The sequence below is a fragment of the Propithecus coquereli genome, unplaced genomic scaffold (genome assembly GCF_000956105.1).
Source record: "Propithecus coquereli isolate 6110/MARCELLA unplaced genomic scaffold, Pcoq_1.0 Scaffold14, whole genome shotgun sequence".
Lineage (NCBI taxonomy): Eukaryota > Metazoa > Chordata > Mammalia > Primates > Indriidae > Propithecus > Propithecus coquereli.
The window spans coordinates 12,691,022-12,699,629 of NW_012138302.1; positions in this window are offsets into that span (position 1 = coordinate 12,691,022).

The following is an 8,608-nucleotide window of genomic DNA, read 5'->3' on the forward strand; positions in this document are numbered from 1 at the left end:
CTTCTACAGCACTTATAGATAACACAAACTAGTTAGGCATTTTTCCCCAAAAAAATGCCTACCAATTTCCTGACAATTAATATCAAAGCTTAACTGCTCAACCCAAAAATTAGAAAAACAATTAAGACTAAGCTGACCTTGTTTTACCCAGACATTTAAGGGTGATTTATGCTGATATATGGATGCCTTGAAATCTTGCATAATCAGGGTGTCCTGTGACCCCAAGGTAATTCTTGGCCAAAGGAAATTGCCCTGTATTGTGAAACACTTAAGACACACTGAAATACTAAAGTCATGGCTCAGCAAAAAGCCAGTGTGGCCCCAGAGGACAGGATTGAAAAAGGATTCTTGCTGTTGATGGATGTTTTGAAAACATGATGATAAACACATAATCCAAAAAATAGTATTCTGATATTTCCAAAGCCTGGACAAGGTTTAAAAATACATACCCTGGAAATCAAAAATACATGTTAAAGAGAAGCAAAGAAAGAATGTCATTTTTAATAAAATGAGCTTTGAAATCAAACAGACCTCCTCAAACTCTTGCTATAGACCCCAATAATCATGTAACCTTGAACACGTACTTATCCTCTGTGCCTCAGTTTTCTCATCTGTAGAACACAGATACACGATATCTGGCTTGTTCAATAATACAGTGCAGTAAGTAGAAATGGCAGGAGGAATTGAACATGTTAGATACATATTCTATAATACATATTAATAGAATTTACACTGTCTGATGACTAGAGAAAAGTCATAGTCCTTTGTGTCTATACCGAAAAATGTAATCCTTTTAGCCATGTTAATTGGATTTTTGTAACTGCAGGCATTTGTTTTTTAGAAATCATCTCAACTATGATTGAATTCAGGTTTCAGAGAAGCAGGTTTGCAGTTTAACCTACTATCTAAAGGTCCCCATTCCTAAGAGCACTCAGACATTTTGAACAGAATAAAACATTCTTCACAATCTTGTGAATGTCATCTTTGACATCTTTAGAAACAATAATAACAGCTATGTTTAGTTTTCTAACATATATGTTGCTTTCTTATTACATCATATTTCCAGCATTTGGAAATCAAATAAGTAGATACAATTGGTGAGAACTATGACATTTTCTTTCATTTCTTTCTGATTACAGGGAGTTTTAACAAAAAGTAACACAAAACATGCACTTTCATGCCTCCATGAAAGCTTTTATTCAAGCTGTGACTTAGATTTGGAGTGCTCTTTCCCCTTTTCTTCCCCAAAGTGAATTCTCGTTCATTGCTTGAGACACAGCTCAAATATCATCTTTTGTGTCATGCCTTTCCCAACTTGACCCGAACCCACCTACTGCTGACAGAATGAAACATTTCTTTTTTTCTGCTACCATAGTTCTTTTTCCCACATGACTAAAATATAGCAATCAGCCAGGTAAAAAAATAAATGGTATTTAGTCTTAAACATATGTTACATCAGTGGTCCATGAATTAGTCAGGATTTCACTGCTATAGCAACTAGACCCCCAAAAATACAATGGCACTGACAAAATAGAAGTTTATTTCTCTCTCATTCCACAGTCTAGCATGGCTAGTCCAGGTCAGTGGGCAGCTCTCTTTCGTGTGGTCATTCAAGGACTCAGGAGGAAGAGCACATAGTCAAACTCAACAACCAACAGAGAGACACTCTCTGAAAAAAAAAAGATATTCGGGAGTAGGTCATTGCGGTGGGAATACGTGTGCCATAGTAAATTATGTGTGTATTCAGGGACATAAAAGAAGACAAAGGTTTTTAAAGGAAAAATGAAGAGGATTACACAATTGTTTTGAGATAATCATCTTTGGCTTCAAAGATCAATAACAAGGGTGACGCCAGCCCGGAGTTGGACAGGCAGTTGTTGGGCAGATGTCATTGCAGAAGTACTCTTTGTGTAAGGTTGTGGTTTTCGCAGAGTCTTTTGCGATCGTTTTTGTTATCAGGCATCCAAGTGTGAGAACCCTCTCTTCAGAGCCATTTCTGGCTTTGTTTGTCAGGGTTGTTTTTTGTTTTTTTTACACTAGTATCTCTATTTTAATTTTGACAACTTTTCAACATGAAGGAGGCACATCTGCCACCTTAACACCTCCCTCGTAGGACCCATGTCATTTCTATTCATACTCCACTGGAGAGAACTTATCCTCACGGCCACACCTAATTCCAAGATGGGGCTGGGAAATGAAGACCCTGGCTGGCAGGCCACATCTCTCTCATGACCAGAGACGGGGAGAACACATTTTAGTGGACAGCCCACAGCTCCTGCCACAGTCCCACAAGGACAGTGACATTGCCTTATTCCTCAGGTGTCCCCAGTGTCCAACAGAGTGCTTGGTCATTTTAACCCTCCTCCCAAGGCCATCCCCAGTGCACTCACGGTGCCAGCCCCAACAATGAATACCCTCCTTCCTGCTTAATTTTTTTCCTGAATACTCACTACTGTCTAACACATAATATATTTCACTTCTTTGTTTAATTTCTGTCTCCCCCACCAGGGTGTAAGTTCTATGAGGGCAAGAATTTTTGTCTATTCCCTTTTATCTTTAGCCCCTAGAAGAATGCCTGGCACGTAATAGTTGCTCAGTAGATATTTGTCAAATGAAAGACTAAACATAGCCAACCTTTTCCTTTGAAGGCCAACATGACAAGTGTTCTGAGCACTTACTCTTCTGGTCCTAACCTCTCTGGTTGCCTCTATAAACAAAACAGCGAAAGCCTGGAGCACTATCGGTGCTCGACTTATTTCAGTTTCCTCAATCTAAATCTGGCAAGTGAATTTGCAAGATATTTTTTTAGAGGACCGCATATCTTAACACAGGACAGTGTATTCAAATACTGGGTATGGATTTAGCAATCTTGGGTAATAGATCTGCTTACAAATGATAAATGATAGGATGAGGCTTTTAAAAATATGAAGTTGTTTGCAAAAGCTCACAGAAGTGCTTAAAACTGGTTCTTGCTTTTATAAAGAAAATGCACTTTATTCTCAAAGCTATAGGCCAAGATGTAGGTGGCTGCTTCACTGCGTTGGCAAAGAATCTATAACAGAGAGCGGTCTGACTGTCTCAACAGTCCCGAGATGGGCCAGGGAAATGATCAGGGTGACGTGTCCAGCTGAGATCACACAGGGCCTGCATCCATGAGACACTGCAGCTGCCAATGTGCAAGCTCCCGACGGCTAAGAGGAGCGCTGCTGGCAGGTCGGTTAGAAGCTCTCCTGGGAGCTCTCTGAACTGCTGCAGGGGAATTTGTCATTACAGACTGAATGTTTGTGTCCCTCCAAATTCATATGCTGGCATCTAACCCCCAATGTGATGGTATTTGGAGGTGGGGCCTTAGGGAAGTGATTAGGTCATAAAGGTGGGACCCTCATGAGGAGTATTAGTGCCCTTATAAGAAACTCAAGGCTAGCTCACCTCTTCCACATGTGAGGACACAGCGAGAAGTCAGCCACCTGCAAACCAGGTAGTGGGCCCTCGCCAGACACAGGGTCTACTGGCACCTTGATCTTGGACTTCTCAGCCCCCAGCACTGTGTGAAATAAAGATGCGTTGTTTAAGCCACCCAGCCTATAGTAATTTGTTACAACAGCCCAAATTGACCAAGAGAGTTGTCCTGAGTATCAGAGAATGCAATCCAGGGCTATGAAAAGTCACACTTTGTTGCTGGACTGTGAGCTAGAGATGGGGTCTATAAGCCTCACCTATCATTGGCAACAGCACAGACCCCAGGGCAAAAACAAGCAGCCAGATGTAGGGCAGGGGTGAGGACAGATGTAATCTAATATTTATTAAGCACCTACTACCTACCAAATACCATGCTAGGTGATTTACACACCTCATCTCCTTTATTCTTTACAGCAACCCCATATAAAATAGAATTATACTATCCACTTCAAAACACTCTATTTACTGCAGGTCTACTGAGAGCCTCACACTGTACCAGGGGCAGTAGAGCATTAATGCCATAAATTCTCAAAAATTACTATAGGGTAGACACATTCTCCCTGTTTTATAGATGATAACATTCCTCAAGCTCAGAGACATAAAGAAACTCACCAAAGGTCACCAAAGCCAGGAGATGAATGTGAATCTGAAAGTAGAAACCTGTGTTCCTTCAACCGTGCCAAATGCCTAGCTAATGGAATGGCACTCTTCCTTCTGTTTGTACATTCATGATGCATGAGGCTGTTGTTGTCTGATATTGATACCCGTGAGGACTAAGGCCAAGCAGGCAGTGCCAAAGGACTTCTTTTCATCTGTCTGTTGGTCCTTAGGAGAACGTGCTCATCAGTTGGCTGTACCTGTGACAGAGGGATTTATTTGATCCCTCACACACCGGCATCTTCCTGCTTTCAGTTCTGTGGCCTCTGAGTACATTTAAAACAAGCTGGCAGGTTAACAGCCTAAAACCAAGTTGCTTCTGTCCGTCTCTTCACTGTTGAGCATGTGAGGGGCTTCCAACTGCTTTCATCTTATACGTTCAGGTTCCCAAACCTAGACAGCAAGAAGCTACAGCGTCTGACCCCCGTAGTGACGTCTAACACACACTGAGCCTTTCTCATGAGCCACGTGTCGTTTTAAGCACTTGACATTTGTTAAGCCAGGTAAATCCTAGGATGCAGTGACTATCACTCTCATCTCATTTTCCAGACAGAAAAATGGAAGCACAGAGAAGTTAAATAATTTGCCCAAGGCAAAGCAGCGGTGGGGGGCTAAAGTCTATGGGACCACTCTATCTTATATTCATAGAGGATATAAACGTTTCCCCTTTCATCGCATGGGCAGATCTGAGATACAATCCACAAGGCACTTCAGAAGATCTCATGGGGTCAAGGACTAGTCATCACCTAAAGCAGAGGCCAACTCAGTAGACGCCCCGCATTGGCTTCTCTCATTCCCCATCTCATTCCAGCGCCCTACAATCACTTCCTGAACAAACCACCTGCACACGTCTTTGTCTTGGGTTCTGCTCTTCAAGGAACCCTCATTGAGATAGTGAAAGACCCCATAACACAGAACACCGAACAAAGAACCCAGAAAGTATTGTCAGAAAACCAGCTTTGGTACATCTACCATGTAGTCAACTCACTTCAAGTCTCTGAACCTCAGTCTTCTCAATCATGACACAGGTTGAATGAAAGATAGTCTATCTACAATCTCCCCCAACAACATTGTTGAAACGATAAAAGTTTGAAAAAAACTTGCTATTATCTAAAGTGTTGTAAAAATGCAAGGTATTACTTAGAAATGCACCAAAGCTTAGCTTCTTTCTTAGAATTTGACCCCAATGTCACTTCCAGCTTCAGCTTGACCTTGGGCTTTGACTCTTTGGATGTTGTTTCTGGGGTCCCTAAACTTGTGTGTGACCAGTAATAGTGTGACAGTGCAGGTCAACATCATATCTGGTGACATCGGTAATTGAAAAAACTCAGGTCTTTTGAATGAATTTTCAGTACCTCATTATTCATTTTCAAATACAGGTAATCATTCTTGCTGTAACTTAGTTTTTCTAAAAAAAAAAAAATCCATGGCACTTTACATGTTGATAATTAATCAATAGTTCATTATAACTTGTATTTATTATTACAAAAGTCAATACTAAAATATTCAATGTTTATTGTAAAAGCTGTTAATATTTTGTCAAATTTTTAAGTAGTGACAAAAGGAAATAGATGTTGTTTCATATGAATATTAAGAGAGAGTCTTTAACTAGATAACTTTATGAAAAGCATGTTATACTTTTATTTTCATTTATTTTATTATTTGTCCAAATTTATGGGGTACAGGTGAAATTTTATTCCATGTATGTAATGCATAGTGATCAAGTCAGGATATTTAGGGTGTCCATCACCTGAGTACAATATATTTTTGTTTACCTATGTTCATCCTGCTCTGCTACCAAACATCGAATTTATTTCTTCCATCTAACTGTGTGTTTGTACCCTTTAACCCTCTTCCTACCTACTCACCCTTCCAACTCTCCGTTGTCAGTCTTTCCACTCTCTACCTCCACGTGATCAAATTTTTCAGCTCCCACATTTAAGAGAAAGCATACAATATTTGTCTTTTTGTGCCTGACTCATTTTACTTAACATAATGATCTCCACTTCCATCCATGTTGCTGCAAATAACATGATTTCATTCTTTTTTATGGGTGAATAGTATTCCATTATATATATATCACATTTTCTTTACGCATTCATCCATCAATGGACATTTAAGTTGACTCTGTATTTTGGCTATTGTGAATAGTGCTGCAATAAACAGAGGGTGTAGGTATCCCCTTGATATATTGATTCTATTCCTTTGTGTAGTGGGATTGCTGGATTGAATGATAATTCTGTTTTGTTTTTGAAAAATCTCCATACTGTTTTCTATAGTGGCTGTACTAGTTTACATACCCACCAACAATGTACAAGAGCTCCCTTTTCCCTGCATCCTTGTAATATCTGTTATTTTTTTTTCTTTTGAGTAATAGCCATTCTGACTGGAGTAAGATGATATCTCATTGCAATCTGGATTTGCATTTCTCTGATGGTTAGAGATATTGATCATTTTTTCATATGCCTGTTGGCCATTTGTATGTCTTCTTTTGAGAAATGTCTATTCATGTCCTTTGCCCATTTTTTAATAGAATTATTTGTTTTTTTCTTGTTGAGTTCCTTGTATATTCTGAATATTGGTCTCTTATTGAATGAATAGCTTGTAAATATTTTCTCCCATTAAACAGATTGTCTCTTTATTCTGTTGATTATTTCCTTTGTTGTGCAGAAGCTTTTTAGTTTAATTAAGTCACATTTGTCTATTTTTGGTTTTTTCACCTGTGTTTTTGAGATTTTAATTATGAATTCTTTGCCTAGACTAATGTCCAGGAGAGTTTCCCTAGGTTTTCTTATAGCATTTGTATGATTTGAGGTCTTATATTTAAGTCTTTAATCCATTTTTAGTTGATTTTTGTATATGGTGAGACAGGGGTCCACATTTATTCTTCTACATGTGGCTATCCAATTTTCCCAGCACCATATATTGAAGAGGGTGCCCTTTCCCCAGTGTAGGTTCTTTGTAAAAGATCAGTTGGCTGTAATTCTGTTCCATTCACCTATGTGTCTATTTTATACCAATACCATGCTGTATTGATCACATAGCCTTGCAATATATTTTGAAGTCACATAATATGATGTCTCCAGCTTTGTTCTTTTTGCTCAGGATTGCTTTGGCTATCCAGGTTCATTTTTGGTTTTGTGTGAATTTTAGGATTGCTTTTTTTTTTCTAATTCTGTAAAGAATGACTTTGGTATTTTGATAGGGACAGCACTGAATCTGTAGATTGCTTTTTCTGCAAGGAAATAACAACAACAAAAAAGAAAACTAAAGGCCAATATTCCCAATAAACATAGACACAAAAATCTTCAACAAAATACTAGCAAACTGAATCCAACAGCATATCAAAAAGATAATACACCATGATCAAGTGCAATTAATACCAAGGATGCAAGGATGATTCAACATATTCAAATCAATAAATGTGATAGACACATCAATAGAATGAAGGACAAAACCACATCATCATCTCAATAGATGCAGAAAAAGCATTTGATAAAATTCAACATCCCTTCATGACAAAAACTCTCAGCAAACTAGGCATAGAAGGAACATGCCTCAAAATAATAAAGGCCATATACAACAAACCCACAGCTAAGAGAGCATCAGGTGCAAAGTTCCAGATGGGGGAGTGTACTTGGCATGATAAAAGTAATAGTAAACTGCTCAGATAACTTAACTTTTCATCGTTTGCGGAAACATTTCATTGTTTTCAGAACACTTTAAGGTCAATACCTCAGTAATACTAGGTTACCTATGGTCAAAAACTACAGCCTAGCATAGTGAATACTCAATAAATAATTGTCGAATGAATAAAAAAATCATAGTGGTCCTATTTGGGTTTTTTTTTCTCCTGCTCAACATTCAACCCCTCTTTCCATTTGTGGAAAATTCCCTGTAGCATAGAGTATTAGTGAGAACTGGTGTCCTGCCCTCTACAGAAGCTGAAGAACAGAAATTTGGGTGGGTGTGGTGTCTCACGCTTGTAATCCTAGCACTGTGGGAGGCCAAGGCTTGAGGTCAGGAGTTCAAGGCCAGCCTGAGCAAAAGAGAGACCCTGTCTCTACCAAAAACATAAAAAATTAGCCAGGTGCACACTGCACCTGTAGTCCCAGCTACTCAGGAGGCTGAGGCAGGAGGATCATTTGAGCCCAGGAGTTTGAGGTTGTTGTGAGCTATGATGATGCCACTGAACTCTAGCTGGGTGACAGAGCAAGACTTTGTCTCAAAAAAAAAGAAAAAGAAAAAGAAAAAGAAATCCTTCATTTCTTCACCCCCAGGAAGCCTAGACAAAGGCAAATGAAATAGACTCAGTTGTTCAGATGCTCCCACCTGACTTTGAATCTCAAAGGAATAACCCAAAGACTCGCAGAATCCACACACTGGCTTCCTACTCTATGAAGAAGGAGCCAAGTCAGAAAGGCCAAGGGGAAGCCCCGACAGTTACCTCTCCCTAGCAAAACAGTGTAGCAAAAGCACTCTCATGTCTCTG